Here is a 24,768-nt window from a genome sequence, read left to right on the forward strand (position 1 = left end):
CGATGTGCTACACACAGCGCTGAAATAACGACACGCAGTCGGTAAGTCGTTTCGAGACTAGTTTATTCAAACTTCGCGGCGTTGGCATTTAATCCCTAGCGCCCGCCCTCTCCGGGTGGAAATGACATCAGAGGTGCATTACCAAAGTCTCCCCCTGCGCACTGGCTATTTGTGAGCCAGTTCGCCTTCGCAGGAAGTGGGTCGCCACAGTATAACTGTATTTGTTCATACAATCAGAGAAACTTCATCAGCCCAGACATCAGTGGTACATGTAAGTTTGTTTCACAATGGTTTTATTCTCATCTCTAGTTCACACTGTGGGCTGAGGCGTCAAGGTCAGTGGGAGCTCTTCCAAATCTGTTAAACCAAAGTGGGTGTGGGAGAGGGTTTCCCTCAACACATCAAAAATATTGCCAGTTAGAAGCCAAAGTTAATCTATTGATGGATATCACTAAAACTTGGGTGATCATTTCATTCGTTTTTTTATATATTGTAACCTACCACATCCCATTGATTCAAGAGGCTTTTAGTTACTTATGGAACCCGCACTTCAGAGAGCCAACTGCTGCCTTCTGAGGTGCATTTGGATACTTTGAGGATAGGACAGAATGGTTACCAGCACAAGTTCTTTTTTACATTACTTTTGTTACCTGACCCTGTGAAACACCAGAGGATGCTTTCCTCATTTATACATCTGACTAAATTAGCTCAAGGATCTGACCACAAAGACAAGTGTTGCATTTTTAAATTTGCTGCACAGTTCTCCATGGAGGCATAGGAATGGTGGGCACAGGATTAGTGACGTGGACTGCAGCTGGAATGCATGAGAAGGAAGCACCTCTCCTACTAGGGTGCATCAAGCAGGGGAGGGGAGACATAGTGGATGAATATTAGAAGGGTGGCACTGTGAGTGTTAAACAAGAGGAGATGTGGTCAGGGGTTGGAGAGGAGAAGCTGTAGTTCTAGATTTTTTTGGGATGTATTATGGTTGAAGGACTTTGGACTGAGTGCCTTTCAGATTAGCGGATCAGAGAGCTGGCTGAATATTACAGTGAAGAAGTTTGCGCAGTGCCCAGATTGGGTAGGATAAAGGATCTACTGTACAGTTGCAATTTATTTGTAGCTCTCCCAGTCTGGCGTTGTGGCTGAAGATCATGTCATCATAGGCGGGCCTAATGATGTCTATCCCCATAGCAATATGGTGCAATTCAGCTGAGATTGTGTCCTCCCTTGCACATACAACAGTTCTTTCATATCAGTCACAGCAGGAGATGCGCCATCAAATTTTCCCAGTGCTGAAAAATGACTCGAATTTGTTCATTATCTTGCTTTATTGAAAAATGGGGAAAAAATCATGTACATGGTACTGAAAGTAATATGAAGCAAATCAATTTCCAGGCAATTGTAATTAGGAGATACAAAATACATACCAGCTGTCACAAGATGATTTATGAAAAAATATTTGGATTGTTGTGTGCACCTTACTCACAATGCAAATAGCAACAACATATAATCTTGGGGCGTGCCTGTTTTGCACATTCCACCAAGGACCACATCCTGGGAGATTCAAACCAGGAGACAGCAACACTAGAGGAAGAGAAATACTTATCACCCAGATTTTTGCATATTTAGTTTTATTGATTACAAGTTATTAAATGAATGTATATGAGGGATACAATGAAGTTCCCTAGTTTGAAGGGATTACAATTTCAGGCACTGAACACTGGTCCAGGGATCCCAGAAAGAGAATGCTGACAGACCTGAGGCTTTGTTGACTGTCAAAGTGCATGTTCACTGATTAGGTGAGCATGCAAAAGGTTGTGGTGTGTGGACATTGCTGGTTGAGGGCACGTGGTGTATTGCCAAATTAAAGAGTTGGATAAGAGTGGACGGGGGAAGTGTCAGCCTGAGCCAATTGCTGGGTTAAGTGGGAAGAAAAGCTTTTGGGACCATGGAGCGGGGAGGTGCCCAAAGGAAGACTTGTAAATGTACGAGTTCTTTAAGGGAATTTTCAATGTAAATCTTTGCATTAGTGCCTTGTCATATTGGAAATGTCCAAATGTGGTCACTGCTGGGATATGTGTTTCAGTTTCATCCATAAGAAAAGATCTCAACCCAAAGCATCAACTGTCCATTTCTCTCTGCAGATGTCATATGACCTGCAGAGTTCCTCCATCATTTGGAAAGTCTTAGGCAGCTCAATGCCTTCCACAGCAAAGCGGATCCCACGTGTTCCAGCATAACTTTCTCAAGAGTATTAGGACCTTTCTTCACATGCCAGCAATGTTTACATTTCATAAATATATGAAAAAGAAGCCATGGAGAGGTGAGCCAGGAGCCATTCTTTTCCTTATAGTTCAGAATGCTGCTCTTTCTTCTCGTGTGATTCACCAATGTTTACAAATGTTAAATGATTCCTCGGTGCTTCTGACTGGATCTGGAATTTGTTGAGTGCATATTGTGAAATCTGACAAACTAGTCATTTAAACCATTTTAAACAACATTTCAACAAAATTGTTCCTCAGAGGTATTCTTGGGATTTGATCAGGTAGTGAAATGGCTGCCATTTATTTCAAAATAATTCCTTTGGATCCCTTCTTGTGGCTGTTGGCATATTTGGCAACCATTTTTTCACTGATCTGAATCATTTAATTTCTGAACTTGAAGCCTTCTTTTTCAGCTCAAAAACTTGAATATCAGAATTTCCTAAACTCTATAAATTAGCCCTTACACTTGAGTATATCAAATTTAATTGTGCAATAAGCACTAGAACACGGCACATCATCACAGTAGCTTGTTCTATTACTTGAACTATTGACTGCTGCTCCTTTCTCTACCAGACACTCTAACTCTAGCAAATTGTTTATGATTTAGCAGTCAAAGGATAATAAATGTTGGCTATGCCAATGATCTCCATATCCTGTCAACTAAAGAAAATAAAAACAAACAATTTATTGCAAAAACAAAAACATTATGCTGTTATCTTTGATCTATAATTATTTCCTCTGAGGAGTTCAATGTTTTGACCCACTACAATTTTCCTGTGTAACTCAAACTTTTACCATATTCCCATTTCCCTTTATCTGGCATTTAACCACAACTGCTTTTATCTCAATTTTCGTGTTTTCATATTTTCCTTACAAGTTAATGTCTGTTCTCAAAACAACCTCATCAATACAATTCCACTACTTATTTCCACATGATTACTCTCTCTCTCACACAGGCCAATCAACTCCTGCACCCTCCTACATGAGCAGCAATTTGCAATAGCCAATTGGCCTATCAAATGACATGTCTTTGGGATGTGAAAAAAAACTGGAGCACCCAAGGAAACCCATGTGGTCACATGAAGAATGTTCAAATGCCACACGGACAGCAGCAGAGATCGGGATAGAATCTGGGTACCTGGAAATGAGCGGAAGCAGAGTAACCTGTTGTCTAGTTTCTCCCTAGTTGTTTTCAGTATCCCATTATTTACAGTAAAACATGATTATAAGAGCGCCTGCTTCAACCAGCAATGCTACAGAGTAAAAATGGCCTTCTGCTGCTATATGGCAGTATGAAAGAAACCAAATCAATTGTGGTTCACTGCATTCTGTACAGCTGCAAGACCAATTGCACATAAGAACAAACAGGAGATGTGTGGTTCAGTAATGACAGAGCAATATTAAGAGAACATAGGAGAGCTGCCATGCAAATTTGTTCAGTGCACTCATTAAATTCCAGTCCTAACTGCACCAACATTGTGAGCAAATGAAACAGCATATATAGCATTTCTTTCAGCAGAATTCTGTGTCGTCAATCTGCTGTACCTCAACCTGTCCAGCACGGATTACACCGATTGCAAAGGAAGCCAGGGAACAGGGGAGACTGAAAACTTTAGAGAAGGAATTCTAAAGATATAAGGATGTTTAAATGCACAACCATTATTGGAAGAGAGTCAAGAGAGACAGAAGTGGGTAACAGTTTAGAAAAAGAATTAAGAATTTAGAAAAAGGATTAAGTAAAGGACAGAAAGCAAGAAGAATCTGAAAAGTGTAATTAGAATAGCCAAGAAGGATGGATCTGTCAGGATCTACCGTGACTTTAAGGTCAACATCAACCCAGTACTGAAAGTAGATCAATATCCTCTGACCAGGATACAGGATATCTATGCAAACCTTTCTAGAGGAAAACACTTCAGCAAAGTGGACTTAGCGGAGGCCTACCTACAAATGGAAATGGAAAAAGAGACCGAAGTGTTTCTCACCACACTCACCAAGGGTCTTATCACCATAACAGGCTTACTTTTGGAGCAACATCTACACCTGCAATCTGGCAGAAAGCTATGGAGCTGGTGCTGCAAGGCTGCCCAGGCACAGTGTTACCTGGATGACATCATTGTTTCCAGTGAGGATGACAAGGAACATCTCCAAAATATTAAGGCAGTGATAAAAAGGTTAGAAGGTTGTGGGCTCAGAGCACAACAGGACAAATGCAAATTCTTGAACCTAAGCATCACTTACTGCAGTCATACCATTGATGCACGAGTTTACACATGTGCTGAGAAAATTCAAGGAGTGGTGAATGACAAAGGCCAAAGGACGTGTCACAGTTGTGGCCCATTTTAAGATTTGTCAATTACTATAACAGGTCCCTGCCAAACCTGGCTACTGTTCTCCACATTTTGAACTGATTACCACAGATTGGGAAGAAATGGCCATTGGCAAAGCAGTGCGAGGTGGCTTTCCAAAAGGGAAAGGAAATGGTGAGCACCTCACTAAAAGAAACACTGTGGAAACATTATTCTGGCCCCTGTGTTTTTCTTTTGATTAGTTTCTGGAGTTCCAAGACATTAAAATTCCTCAAACCCTCTTCCTTTTAGAAACACAAGAGACTGCAGATGCTGGAATGAGGAGTAATAAACAAGATACTAGAAGAACTCAACAGGTCAAGCAGCACCTGTGGAGGGAAATGGACAGTTGATTCTTTGGGTTGAGACCTTTCACGTGAATGAAACTGGGATATATATCCAGGAGTGACCGCAATCATTCTTTTCCAATATGACTAGTGATGTTTAGCCTCAAGGCTCTTCATCTGGGATCAATAATTTCAAGCTGATGCTAAATGTTAACATCAGCATGGTGTACTTATGTACATCTGCCATGATCTGCCAAGGACCAATCTCCCAGTAGATTTTATTATGGTCTTTATTGTAATTTTATACCTCCAACAACCATAAGGCCACTGAACCACTGTAAATAACGTCAATCATTACTACACTGAACTGATTCTATGAGCTACAGATTCAAATTTACAATTCTTCTACTCAGTATTTTTTATTTGCGTATTGGTTGTTTATTCATTTTTGTTTTTATGTAGGTTTTTTCTGAAATGCTATCGTATTTCTTTATCTTTCCTGTAAATGTCTGCAAGAAAATGGATCTCAAGGTAGCATATGGCAACATATACAACTTTGATAATAAATTAACTTTGAACATCAACAATATCTGATTCATTTGAATTACATTACTTTGAGATTTATGGCTTGCTTCAAAAGGGCTTTGCTCTCAAGTTAAAATGTCTGCTGTCTTTGTACTAAAAACCTGATGTAGATCCATACAACAGTGTGTTTCTTCCACAGAACTGACCTTGACAGGGACCAGGAATTCTGTGTTCAACTGACAGTCTGAATCAGACATCTCTAAATAACTCACTTCACATGCTCCATGAATTTCTGATTTAATTTCATTGCCCCTTTTTTGAAATAATTTTATGATCCATATCACATTCATAATTTCCCTCCAAATTTGGCTGTTTGCTTTTCCATAGCTCATATTGTTGACCACAATGCCTGAAATATCTAAGCTATATTTTCCTGTTTTGTCTCTTACCCTGTGCTTTACTGTAACACTGGCTTCTGTTGGTCCTCTAATATTTACATCCTGATTTTTGATAGTTCTTCAGCTTTGCATATGTTTATGCAACTCTTCTTCCAAGGATATGATTCATATCAGCAAGTCCTTCAAATTTCTGAAGTTGCAGTCATCCACTCACAATCTTAGATCCATTAAGAAAGTATCAAAAGTTTCTCCTGTCCCTGGCCGTATGTAAAGAATTGATAACAGCTAATGTTAAGTTTCTGGTTACACTGCACTCAGAATGAAAACAATACGTTCTTTAATCTCTTGAGGGATTTTATGGTGTGATACAAATCTTGCAATTTATGACACATACAGGTACAATGTTGCCTTTACTTTTACTCCTCTGTTACTAGCTCCGTGTAAACTCTTCCCTCCATTCCCTTCATTCTTTTGACAGATTATTCACCTAGATATCTCATGACTCAACCCTTTATTTGTTCTATCATCAACTATCTCAGTTGACTCATGTGGCTTGCTGTCTCTTGGCAAATATCCACAATGTTATCTCAGGTATAAACATGCTCACAGTCTGGAATCCTATTTCAGGAACAACGCCCATATTTAATAGTTTTATCAACTATTCCAATCCTTATATTCTGTCTCAGTAGCTACTCTCATTAATTCTGTAGGAAACTGAAGGATATTCGATAATTTAAACTAATAAACCAAGGAAATTTATTTGTTAAATAATTTATACTGTACAAAGAAGGTTTTTACATGGATTTTTAAAGTTTACCACACTAAAACCCTTCAGCAATGCTACTCACATGGTCAACATCGAAGGAGCCAAAGCCTATCCAATGGAGGGAATTGAGAAGGCAGAAGACTGGAAAACTAGAGGTCATCCATTCAGTGCTGATGAGAATAATCAAGAAATTAAAATTGTTTTTATTTACTGCTTGATTGAAAACCCAGTTGCTAAATTACCTGCCTCAGTTCTGTGTTCCTGCTTGACAATGTTCCTTGGGAAGCTGGGTTATTCAGAGTTTACACGATTATACCTTTAACTAACTTTAGGTGCCAAATTTAATCTTTCTGGCAGGGAACGGATCATGCTTAATGGAACAGTTTGTCCCCTGAAAGGTTACAATTGGTGTTGCTCTGTAAACATAACCAGGCTTCACTCATTGGCTCTTAGACCAGAAACAGGAGCAGAATTAGGCCATTCAGCCATCAAGTCTGCTCCACCATTCCATCATGCTTGATTTATTTTCCTTCTCAACCCTATTCTCCTGCCTTCCCTTGACACAATTACTATTCGGGAATCTATCAACTTCCACTTTAAATTTACCTGATGACTTTGCCTCCACACATTCACTACCCCATGGCTAAAGAATTTCCATATCCCTGTTCTAAAGGGACATCTTTCTATTCTGAGGCTGTGCTCAAACACCTTCTACTTGGCAATAGTAAATACACTCACTTCTGCCCCCTGACTCCCTCAGCCTGTTTCCTTACAGCTACAGTGTTTCTAAATGAATGAAAATGCACACTCAGTGCTGATGACCAAGCTACAACCAATGTTTACCCTTGTGTGTGGAACTCTTCTAGAGAGCACATCACTGTTTTAGAGTCTAAGTTCTGTGTGCCAAACTTCATGTGGAGGCTTATCCACATTTCCAACCAGGATTCTGTGCAGAAGGCGATGTAAAATCTGTACCTTGCTCCACCCTGGCACTACCTCCAAAATGTGTTATATGTTTGAATGAAAAATTATTGTACCTTTTCAGCCAACAACTGAATAAATAAATTACCAATGGGAAAATAATCCTGGCAAAATTCCTAGCAAAATATTAATTCTAAATTTGGATGAATTGAGTAACAATTTCTGCTAAACATAAAGATAAATGTAGGAAAATTATAAAGTTGGTCATTAATGTGTGGACTTGTTGAGTAATTAAGAATTAAGACTTAATCAGCATTGCATTTCACTTGACATGTGAATTATCTGGAACTCTTAATATTCAGAATGTTAATCATTCAGGGCAATTCTTAGTATTTAACTTTTCCTCCAAGCTGGTGTATGCCTTATTATTACCAGCAAAGCTGAAGATTAATTCTTGCGTTTCCTTTAGTCAAATGTTGGCACTCAGACTTCAGTAAGGGTTTAACTATTGTTATAACATGAGCCGATCTTGAGAGCTCCAACTCGCGTGTAAATATTGTGGCATGCCCACCCTCTGACCTTGTGCTGTGTGACATTTCAGAATCAACAGCTGGCTTTAGTTGGTCTTAACTCTTGGAGTTAGGAGTGGATATTACAGAGCTATGGCCACAATGAGAGAATTCACTAAGGCTAAAAGATCTCAAACACGCACACGTGCATTCATATATGAGCACAAGTATGCACATAGACATTGATATTCATTTAGGAAAGAATGGGAGCCAGTTACATAAATGTGAGGATGTTCATTGAACAGCCATGTGTGTAGACCTTTCTTTTGACATGCTGATTGATGAGAACATATGAAGTAAGAGCAGGTGCAGGCCATTTGACCCCCTCAAACCTGCTCTACAATCCAATAAGATCAACTCCACTTTCCTGCCTGCTCACTATAATCCTTATTTGCCTTTAAAGTCTGATAATCCATCTGTCTCATCTTCAAAAGTGCTTAACTATTCAACTTCCACTGCTAAATTCCCCCACCAGGTGAAACATTCTCTCAACATATGCCCTGTCAGGCCCCCTCACAATCTTCTGCATTTCAATAAGGTATCTTCTTGTTCTTCTAAACTCCAGTGAAGCTGAGCTCAATCTGCTTTATCTTTAGTCATAAACTCATAAAATAAACCCATACCTGGAACCAATCTTCTCTGCAGTGCCTCGAAGGCAAGAGTATGTTTTTTTTCAATCAGAAAACAAAGTTATGCAGAGAACTCCTATTGCATTCTCACTGAAATCCTATACAAATGGATCAAAATTTTCTTAATTTTGTACTGTATCTCCTTTTTAATAAAACTAAATACTCCTTTTGACTTTCACATTACATGCTGCAACAAACTCTCAAAATATTTAATTACTTTGTAGAATAAATGTCATTCTTGTTCATGTTGTAAATTCTATATTTTACATCTGCATGCAAGAAATTGTTGTTCATGTACAAAATTCATAGTTTAAAAACATGTCTCTATTTTTGTACGGCTGCCTCATATCACTGGTGGAAGAACAGATCTGGAGATGGATCATAGAGATGGTTAGGAAAGCAGAACCAGAATTATCCTGGAGTCAAACTCAAGCGCGTGGCCACAGCAGGAGTGGACAGTTTTTACAATGCACTCAAATATCTCCTTCGTTTATTGTGCATCTGGTCGATGAAGCATAGACATTAGTTCTGGGAAATTAAGTTGGCTGTTGAACTACACTGTATCCACAACACAGCAGCCAGCCCTTTGGTTCAACTTGTCCAAGTAATTTGTTTATGCTGCAGACACCACTACCCTTTCTAATAATTGCAGCTCACTCTGAGCCAAATCTTTCCACTTTTCTCATGCCAACTTTAAGTGCGCCAATGTTCTTCATTTCAGTCACTTCATGCATCATAGATTTTTACATTTTCTATGCAAAGAAATTCCTCTTCTTTGTTTTTTTTCTAAATCTAATTATAGTACAATGCTTCATCGATGGAAGTGTTGGAGAGTAAGCCAGCTTGTTGCAATTATTTGAAAAGTTAACGATGGTCCAAAAATGAAGGTGCTAACTTGGAACAAAATAATTACTGAAAGAAAGTGGGCAGGCCTAAATAACTGCAGAAATGTCAGCAAATCAGTGAACAGGTCAGCACTAAGAACTCTGCGTAAACAGGATAGTAACAGTCAAAGGGACACATTTGCCTCATTGGGTAGTGTTAGTCCCGCACAATGCTGGAGATCGGCTTCAGTCCTGTCCTCTAATGATGTTGGTGTGGTGTTTTTATGTTCTCCCTGCGGCCTCCTGGGTTTCTCCTGGAGCTCCACTTCCTTCCCACATCCCTTGATGTACTGCTTGGCAGGCTAATTAGATATTGTAAATTACCCCCAGTGTAAGAAGGTGGCAGAATAATTTATAGTGGAGTTTATGGGCATGTGAGAGAGAATAGATGAGTGGGCCATGGGCCAAGTGAGGGGAACACAGTCAGCATGGACAAGTTGGGTTGAAGGACCTTTGCAATGATGTCCAAGTCAATGGCTCTATGAGAAGGTTTGAAATAATATTTCTATGTGCCAACATAGATGACATGACAGACTGGCCATGTTATGATCTGGAGTGAACTCAGTGGACAGCATGATCAAAGATGGTAGTTATAACTGCACTCCCCAAAACTTGTCATCGTCAGCATTGTGGTACCTATGGCTGTAAAACAGTATCAAGTTTGGTAGAAGTAAGCAATTGTGATATAATCTCAGGAGTCTGCAGGAAAACTGCCACGTAGACTGAAGCCATTGATAGGTCAACAACATTCCCTGTGGTCAAAGCTTCACTTGAAAGACAACTTCTCATTAAGCAATGGACCTATTTCTGTAAGTTGTTAAGAGAATGGGAAGTAGGAAACAAGACTGGACCACAGGGTTATATTGCAAATTAAATTGTTAGTTTACAGTTCAGTGGAAAAACTGTAAACATGTCCTTGGGCACATCTGGCTACTAAATAAAATTACAGACTGACATAAAAGTTCACAATATATTTTTCTCTTATAACACAAGCACAAAAACAAGTCAGCAGCAATTTAGGAGGAGCTTGGCTTTTCATCCTAAACTTTAGGCTTATGGAACTATTTTTATTCAGTTTTTTTTTAAATTGTTAATTTAGTCAATCAAAAAAGAAGAATTAGTTAATAAAGTCTCTTTGCATTGGAGATATAAGAGACTGCAGATGTTGGAATCTGGACCAAAAATCAAAACACTGTAAGAACACTGTGGGTGTGCCCCAGATGCTGCCTGGCCCGTTGAATTCTCCCTAGAGTTTGTGTTTGGTCTTATATGTGCTTGACCATTCTGAATCTAACTTACTTCAATGATGATGCAGAATTTACCAAATTTGAGCCATTTCAGAAGCTGTTCCAAGAATGAGTACATATCATTGTGATCAAAAAGCACAGCCTGCCATAGTAGATCAGAATCAGTGCCGATTGAAAAAACAAGATATTGTAGCGGTGTGCTACATGCAGCGCTAAAATTACGACACGGAGTCGGTAACTGCAGTCGAAGGAAAAACTTTATTCGAAATCCTCAGCCTCACTTTTAAGCCTCCCTCAACCTGCCCCCCGTGGCGCAGAGGCTCTAAAGCTCTGTGCTCGCAAACCCCCGTAGGCTATCTCCCTTAAGCCGGAAAGCTGGCTAATTGTGAGCCGGTTCCCCATTGTGCCTGAGCTGCTTGCTGGATAAATTTAACAAGACGGCAGGACCTGCTGAGGCGAATCTTCATAGGCAAGGTTGGGTAGGCCAGGTGGGCTAGGATAAGAGAAAACTGAAAAGCAGCAAGAACACCAAGTTTATTTTTATTTATTTAGAGATACTACATGGAAACAGACCTATCTGGCCCATTGAGCCAGCAGCACCCAGCTACACGCCTGGGACCAATTAGCCTGTTATCCCATACGCCTTTGGAATATGGGAGAAAAGCAAAGCACCCAGAGTCAAGGGGACTCCTTGCAGACAGTGACTGGAATTGAACTTGGGTCAGGGTCACAGGCGCTGTAATAACATTACTCTAACTAATACTCCACTGTCTTTCTGGTGGCTTAAAGTTAAGATAAAGCCTCAGCATTTGCAGCAGCTTTGTCATTTGCCCAGGGCAAGCCTTTTCTCTGTGCAGAGAGTTTTGTGAAGCCTTGCCAAAGGGGCACAAGCATGATGGCAGATACCATTGCTATTTTTAGAAACAACAGTAGAAGGACGAGATAGGCATAATCCACAGTGCTGTGTTAGGATCAGCAGAATGGGAGGTGCCCGGGGTTCAGCAGAAAGAGAATCAGGAGCTGAGGCAGCAGGGTGCATTACCCTCCCAGCAGAGAAAGGATTGGCTTCCCTCAAATGGCAGAGGAACAGAGCTTCTGAGGGCTGTGTGGTCAGTTTAGGCTGGGGCAGGGATCGGCCTTCCTGCTGGACCAATGGTTGTAAAAGTCACCTCTGAGGTAAAAGTCAATACTTTTGCCTCTGGCCCTTGCCAGGGCACCACTGACTTACTTGCATTGACGTCAGCTAAGAGGTGGATTGTTTGCAGAGCTAACCTCCCCCGACAACTCCAATAATCAGGATAAATGGCGAATTGCACATGCCTTTCCAGCTGCTTTCCAAGAGATACAAAGTGCTATATATGACGCATATCTAAAAATCCAAGGGCTACTAAGGCAGCGCCGGAAACTGCAGTCCCCTACTAGAGATTTTATTCCAAGATGCTCACGTGACTTGCAATCTCAACCAGGCTCTCGTTCATATTCTGAGTGATAGCCCATCTGATGCCATGAGGCATTCATACTGTTGCGGCCAAACTCTGCATTCAGGGACAAGGTCTTAAGGATGGCTCATAGACCAATATGAATTGAGGAAACCCCTGTCCAATATTGCTTTGTACCACCCAGGCATGACCCCTCTAATGCAAGATACCTGTGCCTCTTTACGTGACTACCATAACACAAGCATGTTGTAGGTGTGGCTCAGCTGTAAGAAATATCTTTTACACCAGGAGCTTCCTACTTTTACAACTGAAAGTTCTACTTGTTTACAAGCAGTAAAGTATGCAGCTCCCACCTTCGTAGTAAACCTTCCTGAAAAACACCTGCTATAGAACATAGAATAGTACAGCACATTACAGGCCCTTCAGCCCACAATGTTGTGCTGACCCACAAACCCTGCCTCACATATAACCCCCCACCTTAAATTCCTCCATATACCTGAATAGTAGTCTCTTAAACTTCACTAGTGTATCTGCCTCCACCACTGACTCAGGCAGTGCATTCCATGCACCAACCACTCTCTGAGTGAAAAACCTTCCTCTAATATCCCCCTTGAACTTCCCTTCCCTTACCTTAAAGCCATGTCCTCTTGTACTGAGTGGTGGTGCCCTGGGGAGGAGGCGCTGGCTGTCCATTCTATCTATTCCTCTTAAAATCTTGTACACCTCTATCATGTCTCCTCTCATCCTCCTTCTCTCCAAAGAGTAAAGCCCTAGCTCCCTTAATCTCTGATCATAATCCATACACTCTAAACCAGGCAGCATCCTGGTAAATATCCTTTGTACCCATTCCAATGCTTCCACATCCTTCCTATAGTGAGGTGACCAGAACTGGACACAGTACTCCAAGTGTGGCCTAACCAGAGTTTTATAGAGCTGCATCATTACATTGCGTCTCTTAAACTCTATACCTCGACTTATGAAAGCTAACACCCCATAAGCTTTCTTAACTACCCTATCTACCTGTGAGGCAACTTTCAGGGATCTATGGACATGTACCCCCAGATCCCTCTGCTCCCCCACACTACCAAGTATCCTGCTACAAGTCATACTATGTCACAAGCCATTCCTTTTAAGGAGTTCTGGTGGTTTTGAACCTTCATAAAACTACTGTAGCCTTGCCCCTGGGATGGCTGGGCCACTAAGTATATGCTGTACATATTTTTACTTTACTTCTAACTATATTGCCTCCAATAGAGTATGGTTGCTATGCGTTTAGGTTAGGTGGGCTCTTGGTGGTTAGTACTGTCATGGTGGGCTGAAGGGTCTGTTTCTCTGGGGTATGGTTCATAATACTATAAAAGCCTCATAATCCCCCTGTAAAATTTGTTTCCCAACACCCTACCCTCCCATCTCAGGGGAGTGCTCACACGAGTTATGAACCACTTGATGACACTCACTACTAGGGACAAGAGACTAGCTGAGGAGGTGTCATTATAAGATGCAACACCTCCTGTCAGAGCTTCAACAGACTGGAATCCCTGTTAGGTGAGGGTCCATCCTGAATCACCGCTGGCCTCCTTTCTACTGGTTCACAGTGGCTTCTGCCTTAAATTGACATTCTTCATGCAAGTGGTCCTAAGCAATACATCATATTGGATGGTACAAAGAAATGTAATTGTGTTTGTCCCCTGAATAAATTGCAAACCTCTAGCATTTTGTGTTGCTTTAGCAGTGGTCATGGTAATCTGTTCAGGTCCCTTGCCCTGACAGCAACAAAACTATTCTTTCAGGCCCCTGTCAATGACTGATCCATCTTCACCTATGATCATCGTCATCATGTGCCGTGTCGTATGACATGGTCTTGACCATGATTGTTCTTGGCAAATTTTTCAACAGAAGAAGTTTGCCATTGACTTCTTCTGGTCTGTGTCTTCACAATATGGGTGACCCCGGCCATTATAAATACTCCCCAGAGATTGCCTGCCTGGCATCAGTGGTCGCATAACCAGGACTTGTGATATGTATCAGATGCTCATACAATCATCCACCACCTGCTTGCATGGCTTTGTGTGACCCTGATCAGGGGCTAAGCAGGTGCTACAGCTTGCCCTGGGATGAGCTGCGGGTTAGCGGAAAGAAGGAGCATATTACATCTCCTTTGGTAGAGACATATCTCCACCCCACCACCCTGTACGGAGGAAAAATAATTGAACAGAAGAGGCAGAAAGTTCATGGGCTGGGCCAGTGAATGAGAATTGGCACCGTTCATCTCTTGGGTCAGAGATGCACATGTCTTATCATTCTGCTAGTGTGGATCTGTGATGTGTAGTCTAAAGAATTCACTTTAACATTATGGGCTCAAAACCTGAATGAGGAAATTTGAACTTGGACATCTAGACACAGAGAATACAGAATTATACAATGCAGTCTGGATTCTTGGCCTGTAGTCTGTGGTTGTATAATTTCCTACTATTCCTTGAGCTATTCTGCTGAAAATTGTTCACAAACCATCCCTAATTATTCCCTCCACTGAATGCTCAATTTTTCCTATGTTGGCTTGGAGGAAATTTCTCATCTTCTCCTGGCTGTCAGACAAATATGAAAATATTAACTGTGACAGATTGCATAAGCTAGGCTTGTTGTTTTTGCGGCAGAGGAAATTGATGAGAGATTCAATTGAAATCTTAAAAATTATGAAGGACGTAAAGAAAACAAAAGGAACAAATATATATCCCTCAGCTGATGGATCAAATACCAAAGTCCATAAGTTCAAACTACTGGTTGTAGGATGAGGGGCTCACAAGGGAAAATATATTTACACAGTGGACCTGGAGCTCACTGTCTAAATGTGTAATGGAGGCAGAACCAGTCAAAGTAGATCAGCTGATTGAGAGGTGTTGAAACAACAACCTTGCACCTGATGTCAGCAAAACCAAGGAACTGATTGTGGAGCTCAGGAAAGGGAAGTCAGGAGATAATACATCAGTCCTCTTGAGGGGTTCAGTGGTGGAGAGGTTGAGCAGCTTCAAGTTCTTGGCTGTCAACATCTCAGAGGATCTGTCCTGGGCTCAACACATTGATGCAAACAGAAGAGTACCCCAGTGGCTATGCTTCATTAGGAGTTTGAGGACATTTGGTAAGTTACTAAAGACTCTTGGAAATTTCTATGGATATACCGTGGAAAGAGTTCTGGCTGGTTGCATCAATGGCAGCTCTAATGCATAAGACTGAAAGAGCTTGCAGAGAGTTGTAGACTCAGCCAGCTCCGTCATGGGTGCAATCCTCCATACCATCAAAAGGCAGTGCCTCAAGAAGAGGACATCAACCAGTCTGTGACATGTCCTTTTCTCATTAGCATCAGGGAGGAGATACAGGAGCATGAAGACTCGCACTTAATGTTTTAAGAACGGCTTCTTCTCATCTGCCACCAGATTTCCGCGTGGCCAATCACCACATGAACATTACCTCATTATTCCTCTTCTGCTCAATTTGTTTATTTTCTGTTAAATAATAACACCTTGTTTTATCTTACACTCTACTGCTAGCACAAGATATCAAACTTCACAACACGTGTCAGTGAAAATCAGCCTGATTCTGATCTACATTTTAAAGTACTATGATAAAAGGTTTAACAGCTGTCTCCTGGGGAGTTGGAAGCTGTAACTAGATTGGGGAGCTTTTTTTTTGACAACAGAAACATGATGGGCTTAACCATCATCACCACTGTTGCACATTTTAATTCGTTTTCAATGATTTACATTCCTCACACATGGCTAACCCAAGCTTAGAAACCACCTCACCTATCACATCGGAGCTGATGACAGATCCACCCACTCAAAAATATAGCTGCATGGTATTTACTGAAAACTCACAGAGTTCCTGTAGTTCTGAGGCTTCTGTATGCTTTGATTAAAAATGGACACACTCTGGGCTAAATGCTCTGGCTGGCTTCTTTTTCTGGGCCTAAGAAGATGTCCTTGATACCTCAATCTTATTTGCATTTAATAGGTGGATCTGTATGCCAGAGAGTTTGTCATAGTTCATTGCCATTGAGGATAACATCAGAGGCCCCTGACAACTTCAAATGTTACCTATTAGTACTGTCATCTGAAAGCACCATCCCAATATCCACATTCCAGCTAATGCCACCTTACCCCATCCTACTTGCTTATTAGCCAGCACTGGATGAGAATTTTCCTTAATGTTGGGAAAACTACATATTCAGCTTTGATTGCAATGTTTTCTTCCAGTTACCAATGACATTTCTCTCTTTGTGCTGTTTAAAATTGTGTCTCGCTGCTCCATGCTTAGTGTCATACCTAAAGGTGAAATTAGTTTCAGGTAACATATCGCTTCCATCACCAATGCTAGTTCCATGTCTGTAACATTTCCCTTGTCTCAGCTCCTAAATTTCACATCTACGCATTTATTCCTTAAGTCTTGCTTATTTCAAAAGTCATTTTCCTATCGGTCTACCATATTCTTTCTCCATAATTATTAAGTCATCTTAATCTCTGCTGCCCTTCTTCCAGCATGCACTAACTCTGGAGATGCATGGGTACAAGGTTAGGCAACATTCTCCCACACTGTTTCATGTACATTGCTCTCACAGCTCTGTCCCTCTGTAATCAGTCCTTGAGATAACTGCAGTGCTCATATTTTCCTCTCTCGACAATTTTCAAATTTAATTGTTCCACCAGTAGAAGCCATGCCTTTAGCTGTAATCTCTAGGCTCTAGAATTCCTTCATGAAATCTCTCCATCTTACTTTCTTTCTTCAAGGTCCTCTAGTCTGAAGGTTACCCCTTGGACCAAGCTTTTAGACGTCAGCCCTATTATCTTCTGGTATGGCTTGGGGTCTGTTATTGGTCACTGATGTTGATGTAAAACACTTCAGGTAAGTTTGCTATGAAAAAGAAGTGATATAAATGGAGTTTGTTGTTATTCAGACTCCAAAATAAATCCAGAGAGTTCCCAAATGCTTTAAAGAGCCTCTAAGGTATGAAAATAGTGATTTTTTTTGTTATAATCGCAAATCATCTCTGACAAGATCCCTGTTAATTCCTAAAGAATGTGTGAAATTGAATAAGAGCTAATATGTTACCAAGCTCTGAATCAATAATGACTTCATGAGTGTTTGGTTGCTGTATCATGACTCAAACCAAAACTTAAGCCTCTGTCACTTTCAGATTTTCAGGGCTTTTTCCAAATTAGTGAGGTGGGGAGAATTGCAAATACTAAAGTATTGTTCACTAATACTTTTTGATGTTTTGAATCCATTGTTTATTAGGACTTGCCCTTATTTAGGTTGAGTTCCATTTGAGTTTGTCCATTATTTACAGTACAACAAAGCAAACTGTGCCGTCTCAGAGCACATTTTAGCACAGAAAAACTTTTGTAAAAAGATTTCCTTCTCACTGGGAAAAGCTGCAGCTGTGGAATAAGCTGTGAAATATGCAAAGATAGTGGATTAGTCACTTGACCTCCACAGAGGAACAAATATTTCTTTGTAACTTTTTTACCTCATTGAATAAGTGCTGGTTAATTCTCTGCATTCCGGGAAACGCTGACAAAAGCTGCTGCTGATGGCAACTTACTTCAAAAGCGATTATTGGTCTCAAAGGTGATGTCATCTCCTTGTGACCCTCATTCAGATACAGTATTGGATGGCGCTGGCTCATTGACAAGGTTGCTATATACGGCAGCTTCCACTATTTCTAGTAAATCATTTGCTATTCCTTGCCATTTCAAAGAAGAATGGAATGCGTGGAATCAAAATTGCCCATTCTCAGAATATCTCATTTTGTTAATGGCCATGACTTGGAATTTCCTGTTGACCAAGCAGAGGCCATATTATAGCTGTAAAGATTGTCTCCCATTTTCCCATCTGTTAATACCATACATCACTCATCACAAAGGGACCTTCATCATTTGTTTTGCTTGAGTTCACACTAGAAATCCAAGATGAGTCATAGTGTCAATCCCCATTGCGAAGGATAATGCCAGGTGAATTTTGATCGGAGCTGGAGAGATTGTGTAAGGCATTCAAAAAGGCAGTTGTACTCACACAGGATGAAACAAACACTGGGGCAAAGGAAGCTGGGTTGCACAAAAGACTGAAGTCAAAAGAACACGAATTCTTGGATGGATGAAGAGCTGGAGAAGGTGGACAGAAACGGGGAGAAGGACAGAGAAGGTTGTGAAGTACATGACCATTAAAAATTGAATCTTAGAAAATGAACCATTGAAACCATTTTGCCTATCACTTTATGTAATGCGATGCTCTTTGTGGATGTCTTAAATATACATCCCATATCATGAACACAATCTGTACTAAACCACATCAATTGTTCAGTTACTGCTTTATTAATAAGACAATTTGAAAATTGGAATAATCATATTCACCCTGTCACCCACTTTAAGAAAAGCATTAAAAACATGCAGAGCTTTCAATCATGTTGGTAAATCATTAGCCAAACTTAAAATAAACAGGGCTGATCAATAAAAGGGCCCCACTGACAGGTGACTGCAGTGCCTGAGTCATATCTAATGACTAATTTAACCTGGTTAGTGAAACATTAAGATATTGCTAAATCTGCATTTAATTTATTGAAACAAAGGAAGATTGTGCAGTGCTTTATCTGACTTTGAATTGATAGCAGAAGTGTTGACTGTGAAGTGAATTTCTTATAGGAGGCCAGTTAATGATAGTGGTATTTTAAAACTAAGTATTCCCCAATATTGCAATGGTGAGTGGCATATTTCCAATTTTCTATTCTTGAAATACTGATCCAGAATTTAGAAAGCATTTGGAATATTAGTTTCCCTGCTTTATTGCAATTGGCTTCATAGGTTGACATTGTGGATCAAGAGTCAAAGTCATAAAAAAGCCAGTTGGTGATAATTACTGCAATAGGTTGGAATTACCTTCAGGGGTTGTCTTACACAAGATTTAAATACATTTTTCATGAAATTTTTTCATGTTCAATGATTCTGGTATCTAGCTGAAAATAAAAGTTATTTCTTTATTGCCACCCAGGTTTGTACCAGTTGGTCATTTATTGCCTGTCCAAAAATACATCTCCATGTAAATTTAATGAAGGGCTTCGACCCAGAATGTTGACTGTCCATTTCCTTCCAAAGTTGTTGCCTTGTGATAAATATTCACTTCTTGTTTCATGTTTGCTAAGCTTGCTTAGGAATTTTTCTGACACACCTCTGCAGGCATTAAACCCTTGTAAGTTCATTCATTGCACTGTGGATTGAGATAGATCAAGGAAAAACAATAACAGAACAGCAACTTACGAAAGTCCCACATCATCCAAGTTGAACCCATACCTTGAACCTCTGACAGCAGGTTTCTTTCTAACTTGCCACTCACCCTATAGCCTGCCAATTACAGGTCACCCCATCCACTATCTGAATGCTAAATACAAATCCTCGAATCGTCATTTGCACCCACAGGCTCTAGACACGTCACTGCTAATTGCAAACCCCTCACTCACCAGTCAACCCATCACCAGTTCATGATCCACAGACATCAGACACACTCATCCCAGCTCACTTATTCAGCACTTCCACCTCTGAACACTGATGTCTATTTCAGCTGTTCTTTGGGGATGACTGAATCTGCAAGCATTAGGCTGATGTTGAAATGGTAGTTGGCTGTAACAGATGAAGATGGCTCTGTGAGAATGTTGAATTCCTAGATCCACCCCTTGTGAATCATCCAGTCAACCAGAGTTTAGGTAAAGGGAACTGGCAGCATCAACCATATGATTTAATAAACACACTCAATGTAATGAGTAGTGTTGTGGCAGCAAAACAAAAATTCATAATGTCTTAAAGAAAATAGCCAGTTTTGTACACTAAGACATCACCCTTTCAAATCTTATGGACTTGACCATTGTTCAACATCAAGAATGATAAGTGGCTGCTAGTCAATGTTAATTAATGAGTGCCAGGAAATTCTTGTTTCAGAAATGTTACAATGTTGTGCAAAAGTAAATAGCAATCTGTAACTGTTTTCCTTTTGGAAATGTTCTTTTAGATGAGAACTATCTCATTGCAGAAGGATCTGGCTAAGCTCTATGAATGCTATCTATGTGTTTTCTATTAAATCATAACTTGCATAAAAAGGCAACTTACACAAGTATATTTACATTCCTGTATCTTTTCTTTTCACAGTAAATGAGGCCATTCAGCCTATTGTGTCAATGCTGGCTGTCCCACCAGTAGCATTCATAGAAACATAGAAATCTAAAGCTCATTACAGGGCCTTCAGCCCACAATGTTGTGCCGACCATGTAATGTACTCTAGAAGCTGCCTAGAATTTTCTTATCACATAGCCCCCTATTTTTCAAAGCTCATGTACCTATCTAAGAGTCTCTTAAAAGACCCTATTGTATCTATGTCTACCACTTTCACTGGCAGTACATTCCACACACCCACCATTCTCTGTGTGAAAAACTTATCTCTGACATCCCCCTTGTACCTTCTTCCAAGCACCTTAAAACTGTGCCTCCCATGGAACCTCTTTTTTCTCAGATGCCCATTATCTCTCCTTTGTTTCTCCTACTATGCACCTACAGTACTGTGCAAAAGTCTAAGGCACATGTATTCTGTAGCTAGAGTCCCTAATACTTTTGCACAGTACTGTAGTTATTTTATGTATTGCTCTGTACTGCTGTCACATAAAAAAACTTATGACGTATGATGATAAACCTGATTTTGACATGGGTCTCTATTGTGGGCTCAGAGTGGGAAGGCACAAAAATAGGGGAATCATGGTTGGGAAAAGGGGAAGGGAGAGGGGAGGGAGAGGGAAACACCAGAGGGACATTCTGTAATGACCAATAAACCAATTGTTTGGAATCAATGACCTTGCCTGTGAGAAATATTAATAAGAAAGCAACTTCTGGTGCCAGGCTGCAGTGCAAGGTTGATGATGCTGACCCAGAATGCCACAATTTTTTTTCTTATCATTTATTCACTGGGTATTACGGAGAGGACCAATGTTTCTCTTATCTATCTCTAATTGTCTTTACTATCTGGCTTATTTGGCCGCTTTAGAGAAGAGTTAATTATATTGTTTGTGTATGGAGTTACATATAGGATAAATTAGGTAAGAAAAACAGATATCCATGATTGTAACAGATATTTTGTGTTTAGATCCAAAACTACATGATTATCATGAATGCAATCAAATTGTAAAGTAACATAGTCCAGCATCTGCAGTCTCTAATGTCCTCAAACAAATTTTGAAATTCAGTTTATCCATCTGCCAGGGCTTTGAATTTGCAGACCATCAGTCCTAATCTTTGGATTATTAGTCCAGAATCATTACTGCTGAATTACTATGTTCCTTATTTAAGGAAAGGTTTAAACCTACCCCACTTTTACATCCACCCACTTCAAGATTAGTGGACCCCAAACCAAACAACCACAAAAGTCTGCCAGAAGGCATAAAATGCCTGGCGCTGTTAATTTTAGAGAAAATCTGGGATTAATTCACATTTTTATTTAAATAGTGAAGTGACTATGCTCCACCCAAGACTGTGATTGAAAAATGTTTAACTAAGTGTCATCAAAATATCCTCCAAGTTTTGATTTTCCCTGAAATGCCATCTTTTAATCTTAAAAATGAATAAAACTTGGCAAGGTGCTTGAATTGAAACCTCTTTTACTTTAATATTTTTTCCTTTAAACAACTTTGTAAGAATTAACTTGAAATCTGTAAAATTAAAGGAAACTGCAGAAAAGAATTAGAAAAACCAAGTCCAATTTGGTAATCTTTCCTTATGCCAATTTGCAGTCATGATGTGCTTCCATTACAAGGGCAAAACACTTAGCAAATCTATGTTCTCGCTCAGGAGCTGAAATGTGTTTCATTCTTGGCAATATATTGATTCAGGTTCTTCATTATTGGCTCCAATTTGACAATGCTAATGCTGATCTGATGCAGAGCCTGAATCTGAAAGATACATCACTTCTTTAATGATACTGAAGTTTGAATGCAAATCTTATACAAGAGTTGCAAGAGATGGTCAGCTCGATGTAGCAATTAAAAAAGGGTGTAACCATTCTCTAAACATTTGTTATTTTGACTAATTTTTGATCAGTGTATAACTTTCAACTATTTGCTGAAATAAGAATTTTGATAAGCAGTACCAGATTTTGTCTTGGAGCCCTCCAATGGACAATTTTGTTGACACTAATTTATTACTAGAGAACTTACTATGAATATGAGCAGCAATTTCCTTCCAAACACAGATACTTTTTCGCTATGCAGACTCATTTTTTTAAAAAATATAGCGTAACAGATTTGACTTAACGTATTCACTTGTTACTTCATTTAGCTTATACATTGTACTCTTGGTTTGTTTCTCTAACTGGTAAGTGGTGCCCCATGCATTATTTGTAAGTACATTGATGGAAAACAATAATGTAGGTTTTAATATTTAGCACCATTTTGAGAGTATATTTTTCGAAGCATGGAAACTTGTCCATCAATAGCTGCTTCAATAAGTTCATCCAGCGGAAATACCAATTTGGTATTGGAATGACAAAATAGCCATTTAAATAAATAAAATTAAAATGTCCAGCTGCTGACTCTTACAGCGTCTTTGTTAGTAAGAGAAAAGGAAACAATTGTAGATGACGACCTCAGAATGACTTACTGCCAAAAGTAAATGATACTATAGGCAAATGGAGCAGTCAAGCTGCCCATATTATTGTGAGTGATATGTAATGCAATTTAATGGTGTTAGATGGGGGATTAAGGTCTAAGGTGCCTGCTCTTCTTTAATTAGTGCCATAGGATCTTACAGGTCTTTAGTTTTAGGTCTCAGGGAAAGATGATAAGGTAAAAATTCTCTCAGCTTAAAAAGCCAAGCAACAGTCTTGAAGTGGGAAATTGACTGAAAAGTAATGAGTGCTTTGGAGAGCACTTACACTGGGAAATTGTACCCCTGTCCACGTTGTCCAGTTGACTGTCCAGTTTGTTGACACTATTGAGTACTGAAGTGCTGTAAGGGGCATGTTGGCTTTCAATGGTGAAATAAGGCCTTAATGGTGCGGGGGAACTGGATCAACAATTAAAGCAGATTTCTTTAGAGATCCAGCACTCCCGGCCCAATGAACCTGTGCCACCCAATTACACCAAAGGTTTCAAAGGTACATTTAATGTTAAAGAAGTGTATACAATACACATCCTGAAATGCTTTTTCTTTGCAACCATCCACAAAATCAGAGGAGTGCTCCCAAAGAATGAATGACAGTTAAATATTGGAACCCCAGAGTCTCTCCGCTCAGCTGCCCTCCCTCCCACGTGTAAGTGGCAGCAAGCAACAATCCCTCCTCCCCCCACTAGCAAAAAAAAACATCGGCACCCACCACGGAGCACTCAAGCACGAGCAAAGCAACAGCAAAGACACAGACTTGCAGTGCTCCAAAGACTACTTGTTCACCCGGTATTCGACATATCACAGGCTCTCTCTCCCTAATAAGGGAGAAAGAGAAATGTCTCCACTTCACAGTGAGAGGGGAGACACAACAAACAACTCGCTGGTTTATGATCTCAGAAGTCCGTTGCATCGCTTTTTCTGAGCTCTGTGCCCAAAGATCTCGGTCTCTGGGCACACAACCTTCCAACTCCCCCTACACACTGATCTGCTGCTATAACACTGACCTCAATCCGCCCGTCTCCAGAGCCACAAGATCCCGGTCTTCCAAAAGCAAGTGAAGCTCTTAGGTCAAGCCCTTGGCATGCCAAACAACAGCCATCCTTGAAACCATATCTGGGTCCCATTCCCACAAAGAACCATAGTCAGCATGTAACTCCAGGTCAGGGTCTTCAAAGGTACCCTGAAAGGGAAAAATAAAGATACTAAAGATGGAAATAGATCTGCTTCCGAAGATGTAAGCAAAGGAGTCCCCATTAGGTGCCATTATTCCTCCTAAGCCCCTCCTTAGGAGACCAATGTGACTAATCTATTGACTAACATGGACATCTTAGGAATATGGGAGGAATGTGGGAGGAAACCCACATGGACTTGTGGAGACCATACAAACTCCTTACAGACAGCAGTGGGAAGTGAACTGGGGTCGCTGACACTGTAACTTGTTACACTAACTGTCATGCAACTGTGCCGCCTCAACTACAGCATGAAAGATGATGATAGAATCTTTACCAATAGATCAGATTTCTGAGATGTTACATTTCAACTGGAAAGAATAAAGGTTTTCCATTTAGTGGATGGTAATTGAGCATCAATCAAAGAGTTCCAGTATTTAGCCACCTGATGTTCATAGATACAACCAAACAAAACAGGAACTAGAGTGCATTAACAATACATATCACACACAGCTTCACTACTTTGGTAATATCTGGTTTTAAACCATCCATAAAAGTTGACTTGAAGGAGTCATACATAGAGTCCTCTATGTTACCTTCATTTCTTCCTGGAATTCCTGAATAATTTAATTATTTT

At 40.2% G+C, this 24,768-nt stretch overlaps 1 long non-coding RNA gene across 2 annotated transcripts; it reads right to left on the reverse strand.

Annotated features, from left to right (window-relative positions):
• Positions 1-1,334: 1,334 nt before the first annotated feature.
• LOC132384421 (uncharacterized) lies at positions 1,335-24,538 on the reverse strand. 2 transcript variants are annotated; one of them, XR_009508888.1, is made up of 3 exons: positions 23,967-24,538; positions 6,671-6,758; positions 1,335-2,437 (listed from the first exon to the last, which is right to left on the reverse strand). It is a non-coding gene; the product is annotated as an uncharacterized LOC132384421 (long non-coding RNA). The 2 variants fall into 2 exon arrangements; XR_009508887.1 differs by lacking the exon at positions 23,967-24,538 and adding an exon at positions 17,799-17,886.
• Positions 24,539-24,768: the final 230 nt, after the last annotated feature.

Source organism: Hypanus sabinus, chromosome 2 (assembly GCF_030144855.1).
Source record: "Hypanus sabinus isolate sHypSab1 chromosome 2, sHypSab1.hap1, whole genome shotgun sequence".
NCBI classification, from domain to species: domain Eukaryota; kingdom Metazoa; phylum Chordata; class Chondrichthyes; order Myliobatiformes; family Dasyatidae; genus Hypanus; species Hypanus sabinus.